This window comes from Fukomys damarensis, unplaced genomic scaffold, assembly GCF_012274545.1.
Source record: "Fukomys damarensis isolate Sample0158 unplaced genomic scaffold, DMR_v1.0_HiC HiC_scaffold_15, whole genome shotgun sequence".
Lineage (NCBI taxonomy): Eukaryota > Metazoa > Chordata > Mammalia > Rodentia > Bathyergidae > Fukomys > Fukomys damarensis.
The window spans coordinates 10799800-10815463 of record NW_022900927.1 but is presented as its reverse complement, the minus strand read 5'-3'; positions in this window follow the sequence as shown (position 1 = coordinate 10815463).

Genomic DNA, 15664 nt, shown 5'->3' with positions numbered 1-15664 from the left:
AAGATGGGTACTATGGTTAGATCTATAACAATCACCAAAAGGCTTAGATGTTCAGAGGTGGGAATTTGGAAAATGATTGAATTGTGTGGGTGCTATTGCATCACTGGATTAATCCATAGATGAATTTATAGGTAAATGGACAAGGGGGTGGGGCTGGATTGGAGGTGGGTCACTGTGGGACATAATCTGAAAAGGTATATCTCCTTCTCTGGCTCTGACTGCCATGATGTTAGTAACTGTCCTCTGTTCAGACCCTTCCACCATGCCATCTCTCCCTTGGAGCCAGATGACTTAACCAGGAGCAAAAATAAATCTCTCCTTCTTTAAATTGTGGGTATCAGTTATTTTGTCCCATTGACAAGGAAGTGACTAACACAGCTTTTTGGTGCCAGAGAAGTTGGGGTCATTTCCATGACTATATATGACTCTGTGATTCAGAAGCCTTTGAAACTGGCTTGTGGGTGAGTTTGCTAAAGTTTGAAGATGCTGGCTAGAGAAGCTATAGAATACTATAAGCAGAGTAAGCAAAGATTGATGAGAGACTCGAGTCAAAGTTCAGAAGAACATAATGCTCATATAAATGTGCACAGTAAAAGCCAGATTCAGGAGGATTCGGTTAGGAACAAGAAATCCATTAGCTGTTGGTCTAGAGGTCAGGTGTGTTATATTCTGGCAGAAAATTTGTCTAAATTTTGCCAATGGCCTGAAACTTTGTAGGAGGCTGAAGTAAAGGTGGTGAACTAATTAACCAGGGGGAGGAAACTTCAAAGCAGCCCTACCTTCATGCTGTGGCATGGGTACTGCAGGCTGCTTTTAGCCAGATCTATAGTAAGAATCAGGAGCAAATATTAGAACCAAAAGATATAACTAGTTTGCAGTCTTAACAAAAAAGAAGCACTTGCAAAGTTGGGGCCATGAGGAATGTGGTTGCTAAAAAGACAAGCATTAAAAAGAAGCTACGTGTCTGCATGAGGACAATAGGAAGAACAGTTTGAGGGCATTTTATGAATTAGCCAGATCCCATCCTTTGCAAGCTCAAATGTGCAAAAGTGAAAGAATTTGCTCTGAATAGAGTACACCTAGAAGCCCAGCTCATTCAATACCAACTAGGAAAATTTCCCTGAGACCAGCCATGCAGTCGTGGTGGAGAAGCTTCTGTGGCCATGATGCAAGTGGGCCTGGCTATCACTCAGACTGGTAGATGATCTTGGTATCATCCATGTGGTTTCAGTTTTAAAGGCATACAAAATAGAATAGTTATGGGGTCAGGGAAACTTCCAATATGATTTCATTTTTTTTGGGGGTTTGGGTTTTTTGGTTTTTTTGTTTGTTTTTTTTTGAGACAGGGTCTCACTATGTAGTTGAGACTAACCTGGAACTCACTATGTAGCCCAGGCTAGTCTTGAACTCACATCGATACTCCTGCCTCAGCCTCTCGAGTGCTGGGATTACAGGCGTGCACCACCATGCCTGGCCCAATCTGATTTCAGAGAAAGACCTGGGAGTTCAGGCAGTATGCCAATGAGAGGGCAGCACATGAAGCTCTGAGGATAAAGCTGAAGGTCCATTGGAGATGCCAGGAATGTGGAACATATGCTGAGGAAACCCAGAAGCAGTAAGTGGTGCCAACCAAAAGGAAGGGCCACAAGGGCTACAACTAGCAATGCCATAGGGACAAGGCTGTCTAAGCCCTTTGGTGTCTGAATCTCACCACAGTTAGCCCCTGGTGCTGGACATAGAATTATGGGATTTAATCCCTACTGGATTTCTGTTTTTCTTTGGCCCAGTTCCTTTTTCATTCTCCCATTTCTCCCTTTTGGAATAAGGATGTTTATTCTGTGCCATGTGTGTTGACAATGTTTACCTTTCTTTTTTTATTTTTATGGGGGCTCACAGCTAAGAGTTTGCCTTGAGTCTCAGCGAAGACTTTGGAGTTGGAATTTTCAACAGTGCTTGAAGTGCTAAAACTTTGGCAACTCTTAAAGATAGACTAAATACATTTTGCATAATAAGATGGCGTGAGTCTTTGGGATGGCGACCAAGCAGAATGTTATAATTTAGATCTAGAAAGGCCCTGAAAAGGCTTATCTGCTCAGAGGCAGGGCTTTCAGAAGGTGATTGGATCATGAGGGCCTTGTATTCATTGGTAGGTTAATCTACTGATGAATTCATAGCTAAATGTGCTCTTAGGAGGCAGGGCCCAGTTGGAAAAGGCAGGTCACTGGGGAAGTGGCCTGGAAGCATGTATCTCCTTCTCTGGTTCCTCCCTTCACTCTCTGCTTCCTGGCTGCTGTCATGTCGGCAGCTGCCCTCTGTCCAGGCCCTTCCACCATGCCACTTCTTCCTTCAAGGCAGCCAGCCAAACAATGAGCCAAAAATAAACTGTGTCTCTTTTAAATTATGGGTGTTGGGTATTTTGCTTTAGCAATGTGAAAGTGGCTAAGACAAAAGGTTACAGGACTAGATATAGAACTTTATAATATAAAGCTTTAAGAAAAAAACATAGATGTACAATATCCTTTTTTTACCTTGAGGTGAAGATCTCTCAGTACATGTAAAACACAAACCATAAAACTTAAGCATTAGATTTAATCAAAATATAAAACTTTTGCTCATAAAATTCTAATAAATCTTCATGAGCTCTAACCCTATCTTCAATTCTCTCCTATAAATGAAGTGTGTTATTTGGGTGGTTGATGGAAACTATGTGTTAATATTTCTCACGTATGAAACCAATTCATTTACAATTCCAAGGAACAAGAAACTTAGGGTTTTCTGCCTTTCTACATTATTCAAAGCAGTGCACATCTCTGCTCTATGGATTCAAATTTAACTTTGGGTGAGGCAGAAAGTTGGCAAGACTACTTGACCTCACATTAGACTCTGTCTTGTAATCATCCTGCATTGGTAAAAGAGATGGTATTTTAAACTTTCACCTGCTTCATTAATTTGATTTCTTACTTGGTAGATTATTAGAGTGCAGCTAAAGAATGCTTTTATTGGGCCTCCTTTAATGTATGCATATAACAGATTCTTATACAGCAATTTTAAAACAATGAACTTGAGAGACACACTCAGATTAAATAAACTTCAAAAGCACAGTACTGGCAAAAAAGTAATGGCTGCAAATGTTATGGTGTAGTGCTTCATATATAAGGTTACAACACATGAAAATAAACTGTATATTATTTTTAGTATATAATCAGTCATGTAGGAAAATTATGAAACTACATGTGACAATCAACACTAGCTTCAAATTAGTTATTTCTAGAGAGAGGAATTCAAGAAATTTCAACTCTACCAGCAGTGCTTGTTTTTCAGTTTTAATATGTAAAGACTTGGCACAAAAAATGTTAGTGTGTAAGGCTAAAGGTGTATCTCTATGGTGCAATGCTTGCTTCATGGGAGACCCTGGAATCAAGCTTTGGCATTAAAAAACTGTTATTTTGCACATAAGTGCTTATTATATTATTTTATGGTCTTGTCATTAATTTTAAATATTTCAACATAAAAAGAAACCAAACAAAATGAAACATTAACAAGATCATCTACTTCCCTTGCTCAAAACTTTAAAACACTTGGCTGTTCTACTTCAGATAAAATCTAAGACCTGTGTCTGTCCTGAAATTGCTGCATGATTAGTCCCCCACCTACCTCTACAAATGGTTTTAAGTGTTTTACCAATGCAACTGTTTTGCGTTGAACTTTCTCGATTCCTAGAACACATATATTCTCATGCATCAGAAGCTTCATTCATGCTTTTTTCTTGTCTGACAGTTTGCCTCTATCTTGGTCTTATTTCAACATTCTTAGCAAAGTCTCTTTTTAAAATCTGAATTTGTTTCCCCAGTTATGTTCCCTTAAAACCCTTCAAATGTCATTTCAGATGTTTTCTCTTTTCTTTTTAAAAATTTAACGGTTATACATGGAGGACAATGTATGTATACATATATTTATTTGAATTCTGAACTAGGCTTTAGATTATAAAGAACTAAAGAAAGACTACAGGCTGGAGCACACAGCAGTGTGGTTATCACTGCAATAGCATCACAGGCTGTTGTAATATAATAATAAGAAGAGAAGGAGCCTTGACAGCCACTCTTCTTAGATAACAGTGACCCCCAGTGAACTTTAATCCTTCTATGTTTAGGAGTGGAGATAGTAGCTCAGGGGTTACCATATATCCTAAGCAGAGACTAAAGAATTAAGGGGCACACATTTCTCCCTTCCTGCTTTCCTTTCTTTCTTCCTTCCTTCCATGTACATCTATTGAAACCTTTGGAGCTTTATTAGCATGGAAAATCCTTCCATACAGGCATTATCCAGCCAAATGAAGACAGACCAGAGAAGATTTACGATGTGCATTGCCACATCTAAAGAAGGATAGGAGTGCTATTTGAATACTGTGTGAATAAATCATTGCTACACAGAGTTCTTAGCCATCTATGTAAACAATTTTACTAACACTATTTCATTACTAATTGATTAAAATGATTAAAAAATGCAGTTTCTTCAAATTGGAGAATTTGGCCTTTCTTAGATGAGAATATACTTATTTTATGGAAATGGTAACCTAGGTACTTTTGCAAATACTCATTTTAACACATTCCATTGCTTGTTGGAGATTTTGAAAAAAGAATGCCCACTTTTTGTAGGGGACTGAAAATGGCAAAAAGTGTCTCCCACAGCTCAATTCAATAATCATTAATTGAAAAAAATCATCAATTGAATAAATATCATGTTCTCAGCAATATGAATAACAAAAACAGTTTAAAAATCAATAAAACTCTGCTTACTTCAATTATCTAAATATTTTAAATAATTACTTTCTTGGTAGTGAAATTAGTGCACAAATTTTTTCTGTTCTCTACAGTGTCCATAGGCATGGACTATATGTAACTCCTAATATTAGAATACATATATGGAAAAGCGTAATAAGTTATAAAACATTGTATTTGTATTTGACTGTAACAAATATTAATGGACCACTTTTGTTACATTATAATAACATAATTGTACAAAGGTTTACTATTTTTATTTAGTTAAGAGTACTAAACTCTGCTAAATGGTGACAATCAAGTTGAAACATTATTTTACATACAATTCAATATATGATTTCTTTAATATTATTATAAGCAGAGCTTTATAGTTTCTTTTCCCTAAATTCATAACCACTCTTCCATCAGTTCTTGAAATATATATAATATAATATATATTTGTGTGTGTGTTTATATTCAATGTGACAAGCATATCCAATGCTTTGATAATTATCAGCTTGTTTTTAAAGATTCTTTATAATTTCTAATGTTCAACTAGCCAGAAACAATAATCAGACATATAAAATATGATAATAATGTAATAAACACATTCTAAAATTTTAGAGATAAGCAGATTAGCAATCCCCATAGTTAACATTTTCCCCATTCAACTACTCACAAAAATCAGAATCCCCAGGCATGCATCCCTAGGAAACACTTTTGTTTCATTGTTATTGTTAATGTTTTGTTTCAGTTGGTTTGATCTTTAATTTCCTCTGAAGTTCCTGATAACATTTCAGGTTAAAAAGATTGTTTTAGTTTTGTTTTGTTTTGTTTCATTTTTCAGAATAGGAAAGAGGCTGAGAGAAGCAGAAAAAAGGCAAATTCCTATTTAACTGATTTAAATGAACTAAATACTACATTGGGGTGTTAAAGTTCTTTTCTCTTACAATTTTCTTACCAACCAAAGGAAGAAAACATTTTTTGGCTTTCTTTCTTTTTAAGTGAAATTATTATGCTAAATTTATAAATACAATGTATGCTTTTTATAGGTTTTTAAACTCCGAAACAGTATACATTAGAATAGCTTTTATTGGTTAACTTGCAGTTCCTATTCATGCGTATATTTACATATAGATAAATTCACAGAATTTTTTTTACTTGGGATCAAAGTATAAATGCATTTGTCTAAAATGATTTTGTTTTACTGAAAAAAGTGTCAACAAATGCATATCAACTTGTCACCATTGAGCAGAGTTTAGCACTCTTAACTAAAATATTAATTAAATATATAATATATGTACCATATGTGATTTGAAAATCTCAGCTAAAGGGCCAGGGGTTTAGCTCAGTAGTATCGCTGCCTGCCTAACAAGCATAAGGTCTCAAGATCGATCCCTGGTACCAAATAAATAAATAAATTTTTTTAAAAAGGTGAAAATGCAGAACAAATAATGAAAATCTCAGCTACATAAAAATTTGAAACTTTTATCTTCACACATAACCTACAATGCAAAAGTTAACAGGTGCCAAACTTCATCTTAAATCTATAATTAATTGACTTGCTATTCCACAAATTGTAAGGAATTCAGTGCTTAGCCAAGGAATTTTATGTACTTACAGGGAGTAAATCATTTTCATCATTCTTGCTGAGTCGAGCTCCTGTTCCCAATAACATGACTTAATATTCACTTCACCCCTGTCCACTCTGCTGTTCTGAGTCAGAACTCAAGTCTTGATAAATATTCTCTAGAAGTTTCTACATGTTGAGGACATATGTATGAGACACTGAAGACTTCGGAAGATGATGAATTGTATGAATACAAGACAAAAAAAATCTACCTTTTTACTATGTATCTATAGTGCTTCAAATCCCATAGCCATTTCTGAAACTCATGTTCTAGCTTCTCATCATGCCCCTCCTTCAAATCTTCTGTGCTCTGTCTCTCATGCAAGTACTGGTTGGTTTCCAAACCACGGCAGGTGGTTCTCTCACTGTGATGGCGATGTTTCGATCCTGCATCCCACCAAACTGAGCAGGATATCATGGTGTGCTGTGTGAGTTAGATCCCTTTCTTAAAGGTAGGATATTTACTTTCAAAACTTGTATGATTGTAAGCTGTGAGTTAATAAGTTTTCACACTAATATCCCCCCCTTTTTTTTTTTGCTTAACTTGTATGCTTAACTTCCTAAGGAAATTTAACTCAGACTAAAGTATTAACAGCTCTATATTCATCTTTTACACTTTGATATACATAGATAAACAGCCCTTCTGAACTTCTGAACAAATTTTATAATCCTTTTTCAGGATAGCTTCAAAAGAAGAAGCATTTATTGCTCCAGGCTACCGTGCTAGTGACTTACTAGATTGAACATTCGAAATCAGTCTTTTCTATTTCCATTAGATTTGTAAATACTGTTGATGATTGTAATCACTGTAGGTGCTTATGAAGATGAATTGTAATAGATGAAAATAGAGGATCCTCCATAATTTATCTTAATACTAAAATTATACATTTTCAATTCATTCGATACAATTCACCATATAATTCAATTGATTTCTGAAAGTTATGCATACAAACTATTCTTACTTCTCTACTTTGGTCTTATAATGCTAAACTTCATCACTTTTATACCATCAGTCACATCAGAACAAAACAATTCTAGAATACAAATCTTTCACTTACTCTATCAGCTCATTTTGATCCTTTCCTAAAACATGTATTCATTTTTCTTGACATCTTGAAAATATCTTTGTAAGAAAATTACTTCACTCTCCTATTCTGTGACTTTGTATTCAAAAATTTATTTTTAATTTATCATTCAAATTTATTTTTCAATCTTACCTTTGGAAAATTAATGAAAGTGCTACTGTTAGGTGAGAAGAGCTCACTGTGAACAATAACCAAGGTCAGGTTATAAGTTTCCTAGTTATTAATTACACAGTTATGAGGAAGAAAAACTTGTGGCTTCATCCTCATTTTCCCCATTTGTAAAATAATGGAACTGTATCTGTCTCATAGTATTTTTTTAAAGATTAAATTAAGCAACAATCTGTTAAAATAGATGTGAATGCCCTTGCTTTTGAATATATATCAATTTTCTGTCTTCTTGACTTCTTGTGTTTATTATTAATTGTACTTTTGCCTTTCAATTTAACAATGATTAATTACATTATGTTAGAATGAAAATATTTTTAGGAAGATGATATGACAGTATGATAGAAGTATTGTATGTTGAAATAAAATAGGTTTTAATATTGACTGTCATTTTTTACTCTGTTACTCTAGGTAAATTATTTAATCGTTTTTTAAGTTCACTTCTATTGTAGGTAATTATACCTTACTCCTATGATTGTTGTCAGAATTTAATTTAAAAATTGGCCAGAGAAAATTATTCACAGCTGCTTGCTTACTCCCAAAATTAGTAACCCCACCTACCTAAGTGAAAAGATGACGTAGATTTCTCCACTGTGCTTAACGTGATTATCAGTTCAAACCTGGAAATATCAAATACAGCTGGCCTATTAAAATAGTAACTCTACTTTCAATCTTTATTCGATTATATGTGCATCTCAGAAACAGAAAAACAAAATCTCACAAGGATTTTATTCTACAGCAAAGCCATTCACACAATTACAGAAGATTCAGTGAATGAGCATCTATGTAGTGACACCACTATTTTACTTTAAGATTATGTCTTCTGACATTCTGGACAAAAATCTATGTTAATATTTCACATATGTATTTAAGATACCAAAAACCCAAGATAACCAAATTATGATCAGCCATGATCAGCCAGATTAAATATTTAAAAGAACAGAATAAAATAAGATTCTTAAAAAGCAAGTGGACAAAGGACTATTATCAAGGATATATAAAGAACTCAAAACAATCAGCCCCCCCAAATATAAAGACCCGATTCAAAAATGGGCATCCGAAATTAACAGACATTTCTCAGACAAGAAGTAAAAGCAGCAAGTAAATATATGAAAAAATGTTCCACATCAATGATCATTCGAGAGATGCAGATGAAAACAATACTGAGATTCCACCTCACTCCACAAAGAATGGCTGCTATCAAGAAATCACACAATAACAAATGTTGGCGGGGATGTAGGGAGAAAGGAATCCTACTCCATTGTCGGTGGGAGTGCAGACTGGTGCAACCACTATGGAAATCAATATGGAGATACCTCAAAGAGCTTGGACTGGAGGTTCCATTTGACCCAGCCATCCCTCTGCTGGGTATCTTTCCAAAGGAACTAAAAGAATCATATCACAGAGAAGTATGTACACCCATGTTTATAGCGGCACAGTTTGTAATAGCTAAATCTTGGAAACAACCTATTTGCCCATCCGTTGGAAACTGGATAAAGATGTGGTTTTTCTATAAAATGAATAATACTCAGCCATAAAGAATGAGAAAATAGATTCATTCATAGGAAAATGGATACATATTGAAGATATACTCCTAAGTGAAATAAATAAGTCACACATGTATAAATACCGAATAGTTTCTCTGGTGTGAATAATCTGCAATAATACATAAGATCCTAATAAGATTACTGACATTGAGAAATGGGAAGAAAGGAGCTAAAGGTGTAGGGAAGGTGGAATGGGTAGGGGAAGGGTAATAAGGGAAAAGAAAAAAATGTGAGATAATGAAAAGATGAAAATAAAGTGTTTATAGATGGGGAGGGGAGGAGGGGGGGAAGGGAGGGCAGAGGTAAGGGGAAAAAATGAGAATCAAGACTTGTCATGTAGAGGTACAAGATCCCAACAATGAATGTAACTGTACTGTATCCCTAAAATGTACCAATAAACTCAATTAAAGCTGGAAAAACCAAAAGCAAGTGGACAGCCTTAAGAATGTTCTGTATTTGTTGAAGTGAAGGCAAAATTTTCCAGTGATTCCACACAAGTACCTAGTCTATTCACTTGCAAGTCACATCCTTATGGGACCAACAAAACTTGGGCTTGTTGCTTTTGTTTTAAAGAGATAAAACAAACTATAAAATGAGTAAAGCTAAAAATGATCATTAAGTGTGGAGAGGGCATCCATTCATTGTAAAGTTGTTGTTTTAAGAGGATATGTGTGACTGTGTGTGTGTGTGTGTCTGTATGTATGTGTATTTGTATGTGTGTGTGTGCTTGGTTGTGTGGCTTGGTTCCATCTTCCACATCCTTCACTATCAAATATCATTCATGAGAAACAATGCCCTCATCCACACCTGAGCTTTTGGAACTCTGTCTTTTATCCTCAAAGAGCCCATAACCAGTGCCCATCATCTGGCTAGACAGTGAACTGGTGTGCAAGTGTTATTCTCATGGGCAGTTTGTCCTCCAGATGAAAAGCGCTCAGTCTGTTTTTGTGTTACTGGTATAAACACACGAAATTTGAGACTGGGATCCTGTGTGTTTTTGGAGACTGATTTAGTCCATGCACTTAGGTCCAGAGTAATGATAATATCCTGGATCTCAACACTGGTATCTTTTAGCTTTGAAGGCCTCACAAAGTTGATAGTCATTAATAAATATCAAAGTGGGGTTTTACTGACAACCTCCTCCCTGCAATGACAACAAATTAGAGCCTCAATTAAAAAAAAAACTAAAGTGACCCTGGAAACAACAGCATTAAAACAGATGACAGAAGGAGCTACTGTATTTATTTCTAAGCAGTCATCTAAGAAGAATGGCCAAGAATTTTCAAATGTTAGTAGCTTGTTTTGATTCATCTGAGACCACCTACTGAAACAACGCATTTTTAAAGAATTGCTAAATTATATAATTAATTTATTCTTAGTTATTTCTGTTCTTTTAATGAAGAGTTCAAGACTTTCAGAATCCAAAAAGAAAATGACTAAAGATAAATATTTTCCAAGCACTCTTTAATAACCACTGTTATTTCAAGTGGATATGTGTTTTGTCAGATACTAAACAGATTCATTTCAAAATTAACATTCCTTGAAAACAGAGGAGCTAACTTGAACTGTATAAATTACTCCCTCTTCATAAATTTTTAGTGTGATTTAAAATGGAACTTCCATTAAAAATGTTATATTAAATACACTAGTACAGAGAGACAGAAAATAAAAAATTATTCTAGAAAACTGGAAAATAATTCAGACTCTGTGTGTGTGTGTGTGTGTGTGTGTGTGTGTGTGTGTGTGTGTGTGTGTGTGTGTGTTAGTTTATCTTTAAAACAAAAATATTTGGGAAAAATCTTTTGAATAAAGAACTGTTATATCCAAGAATGTGAAGACAACTATGAAAAGTTAGTTCAGGCCTATTTAAGCCGAAAAAAATGTATTAAAAGGATTTTTGAATTATACCCAGAAACATGTGCAAGGTTGGAGAACAAAGGGCTACAGAATCAAAGGGAGGCTGTGTTAGTTCGAATCCAGCCTCACCACACCACACAGGAAGTAGGTCAGGAAGAGAACAGGTCTGTTGCTGCTGAACTCTTTCAGAATGTACAGTAAGAGACAATGAGCTCCTAGTTCCCATAGAATGCCAATAAATAACCATTTCCATCCATTGTAGTACAATATTAAGATAATCCTTTTTCTCATGGCTCATATCTTAAAAATGATTCCTTCATAAAAATCAACCACAGATCTCTGATACCCAAAAACTCTCCTCATCTTGGCAATTGAGTACCTAGGAGAGGTTTGTTTGGGTTCATGGTTTCATAGTTTTCAACCCATGGTAAGTTTTCAGCACAGGCAAAAATAGAATGGCAGACTGGAGCAGCAGAGGAAAACACCTCACTTCATGGCTACGGGAAGCAGAGAACAAAAGAAGAATCATAGAGGAAGAGGCTAGACATAGCCCCCAAGTTCACACCTCCACTTATCCATGAAGCCCCACATTCTAACAGCCCCTTCTGCTATAAAGTCATCAATGAATTAATTCATAAAGGTGATTAGTTAGTGCACTCACAATCCAATCACCTCTTCAGAAGTCTCTGAATCTAGTCAAATCGGTATGGAGATTCCTCAGAAAACTAAAACTAAAAATTCCATTCAAGGCCAGAAATCCCCCTTCTTGGTATCGTTCTGAAATAGTTAAAGATGCCATATTACAGAGATGCACACATACCCATGTTTATATCAGTACAATTCATGATAGATAAATCTTGAAAGTGGCCTATATAGCCATCAGCTAGAAGAATAGGTAAAGAAAATTTAGTTATACACAATACAGTACTACTCTGCCACGAAGAAGGATAAACGAGTTATTTATAAGAAAATGGATGCAGTTCGAGCCCAGATGTGAAGTGAAATCAATCGGACACAGAAGCTTAAATATCATGTTTTCTGTTATACAAGAAAGCCAAAATACAAGAGTAAAATAAAAGATAAATAATAGGATGTAGGGAGATTGATCTTTTTCAAATGACAATGAGAGCAAAAGGGGGATGAAGGGGAAGATGATGAAAAAAGAACTGAGATGTGTTATGTACATGGACCAATCCACAAGGAATGTTATCACTACGTATTGCAAATATGTACTGATTAAAAGTACAAAATAAAAAAGATTTGATCCTCCTGCCTCACCTTCCCAGAATTCCGGGATTACAGGTAAGCATTACCATCTCTAGTTTATTATGTATATTTTAAGGCCTTTCTGAGGAATTGGGCTCATGTGCAAATGGTGGCAACTCAGCCTCAAAAGCCAGAAGATAAATGACCAAGTTAGCAAAAGAAGTCTTGTTTATTGAGTAATATCTTTCAATATTATATTTTATCACATTTAATAGCTTCCTCTCAGCCCCCTGAAAAATTAGTTGGCACAGGGGAAGTGATTGATTTCATGTTTAGAATTTGGGAGTGATGGCTATTCCTCTTATAGTTCAGTCAAGATACTCATACAATAGTGTACAAATTTATAAATAAATATAGGACAAAATTACCTTAAAATAACTATAGTACATATACTGTGTATAACAATCAAAATAGAGGAAAATTGTGAAGATATAGGCATGCACAACTCACTGAATGCACATGTATGTGCACTTGTACAGAATCACACAAATACATGTTTATATACACATATGTATGCATGTTTACACATGTACTGACACAAGTGATGGCAATAATCTTGTTCATGGTTTTCTATGGGTGTTAGCTGCATGTTGCCCCTTTACATAATACCTTGGACTTGAAACATACGTTTCAATTGTTTAGGAATCTAGCTCTCTTCTAAAGGTCTTCAACTTTTAGTACCAGACATGTCAGTAAATGGAACTCTCCACAGATATTATCTCATTCCATCCATAGACTTCCCAGCCCTCAGTGAATAGCAACAACCCCATCTTCCTTAATAATAAGAATCAGCGACCCCAACCATCATAAATCTGGTTTTGCCCGTCCATTCAATGGTATGAAAAAAACCTCGAATATGATAAGTTGGAAGTTTTTCTGTTCAATTGTATGCAAGCATATTTGTATCACTTGATGAAATATAAAACAATAGAGCCAAGAATCTTGGGAATAGAAAGCAAAAACATCTCGTGAATGGGTTATTTGCTATAATAGTGTGAGGCGAACATGATAACCACTACACTATGGAAACCCTACACCTTCACCTTTGTATTCTGATTCTTACTTTATGTCTAGAGAACAAATAGTGCCATTATGTTGGTCACTGGTTCAGAACATTTACCTTTCCCTGAGGGACAGCATCTCAGCCTCACAGGAACTTGTTCCCAGATGGTGAGATAAATAAGTCTTTTACAAAGCATTCAACCATTCTGTGAGGCCAGCTGTTTATGGGAAACGGATTCTTCATGAGAAGAGTAAATTTATGAGCATTAGCTCAAGGCCTTGTATCTTTAATTATAAGCGAGAAGACAAATGGTGTATGATAAGAGGAGGCATAAAAGCATTAGTGAGTCCACTGATAGGGGATTGGAAGAATCATCGTAGGTAAGAAAAGTAAACTCATGTTTAGAATAAGTATCTTCCAACAAGATCAAGTTGGAAGAGGTACAGATTGAATACTCCTAATCCAAAATGCTTGGGACTAGAGTGTTGAGACTTTGGCTATTTTTGAATTTGGGGATATTACACAGGTAGAATGAGACAAAATGAGGAAGGGATCATGTTTAAACAGACATTATATATCCAGCCTACAGGTAGTTGGATGTAGTATTCTTAGTGTGCCTGTATTTTGACTATGGCCTAACATGTGAAATCAAGTATGCCATTTTCCACTTGTGGCATTCTGTTAGCCCTCAAAAAGTTTCCAATTTTGGATTTTTCAGATTAAGTACACTTAGCCTGTAATTTCATCCACAAAGAATGCATCCTATTGTGACCAAGGAGCCATCAGGTCACTGGTTGTTCTGAGATCAAGGCAGTTCAGGGGAGGTTGCTGATATTTGCAAACTGGAAATTTACCTGAGCCAAGCTTGGTGAAAGCAAGTCTACTTTATTGAATGTTTGCAAATCATATATCTTTGAGAATATGACCTTTATAAACACAGCACTCTTCTACCAAGAGATATAGTAAGAGGAGCTTCTTTGTGTTTTAAAAGCAATGTATATTATATGGAGATATAAATACAGGTCTTTACCTTTAATCTGAATACCTGTCATGCTTAGTTGAGTTCAGAATGAGACAGGAGCCTCATTAGTTCATACCACAGTGCATGCATGCAGTTTTGCCACTGAGCTGCTACTCTACTGTGAACCCATCAGGAACGTGTTGGCAATAACTAAGAAATGCAGCTCAGGAACATCTACTGAATCTGTTAGCAAGAGTGGGCTTTTGTGGTGGTCATCTTCATATGACATTACTTCAGACCAGTGGGGGGGGGGCTATCTCCACGTCCCTTCCCAAAGATTGATCAGTCACACAATTAGGATTTTTATGTGTCCTTGTTTTTAACTATTATCTCTCCTTCTAATCAAAGAGAAAGCTGAAATTGTTCACAGCATTCTTTTATATCGGTCAAATATCCTAACTTCATTGTCTGCTATCATTATACTCTAAATACTTAATGGGGGCTCTAGTGGGTCCACAGACTATTTCCAGCTGGTACTCAGGATATCATGAAAATATACGTATAAAATGAGGAAAATTAATTTTTCCTTAATTAATTTAATCAGCCATCTCATTGTGAAGAATGCCCCATGAAATCATATAGGTGGTGTTGAATAGAGTTGGCAAAACAGCAGGTGCATGAAGGCAAGAAGTATAAAGCTATTGGCTCATGCAACTTGTTTCCATAGAACAAGTTCACATCCACTCCCATTTTTTTTTTCTTCCTCCTGCTGAAGGACTGCCTGGAATGCCTATCTTTACGCAGACTAGAGAGCATCTAGGTCATATGGGGCAGTTTGAATCGCACGGCCACTTAGCTTTCAATGTCTATAGGTTAAAGCTTTTCAAAAGTAATTAGTTTCCAAAGAAGTTAAGGCTGTGTTCTGAAACCCCAGGGCCCTCCATGATCATTCTCTGTCTGACTCATGCCATATGTTTCCCATGATCATTTAATCTGCTAAAAATAACCCGACAGCCTCTGTGACCACTGTGTCAGTTGCAGCCTGAACCAACTAGAGTGCTTTCTCTTTTTTATAGACCTCATCAAAATGGACAGCTTTTCAGATCAAATTTTGCTATCTTTACACCTCAATGTGGTATACCTTGGCTCCAAAACACAAAGGACTTCACTGATTGGTACATCTCGTTCATGGTAGCATAAGGCACAGGAGCAAATTCCTAACTTTGCAGGGCGCAACCTCATATATGCCAGTTACAGCCCGCAGGTCAAATCTAGCCTACACTTTTTTTTAACAGCCCATGAGCCCTGTTTGGGGGGCTCACTGTAAACCACCATCACCTACGTAATGTTTTCATTTTTTGCCTTTTCACCCTCAAATTATAAAATATCTGTT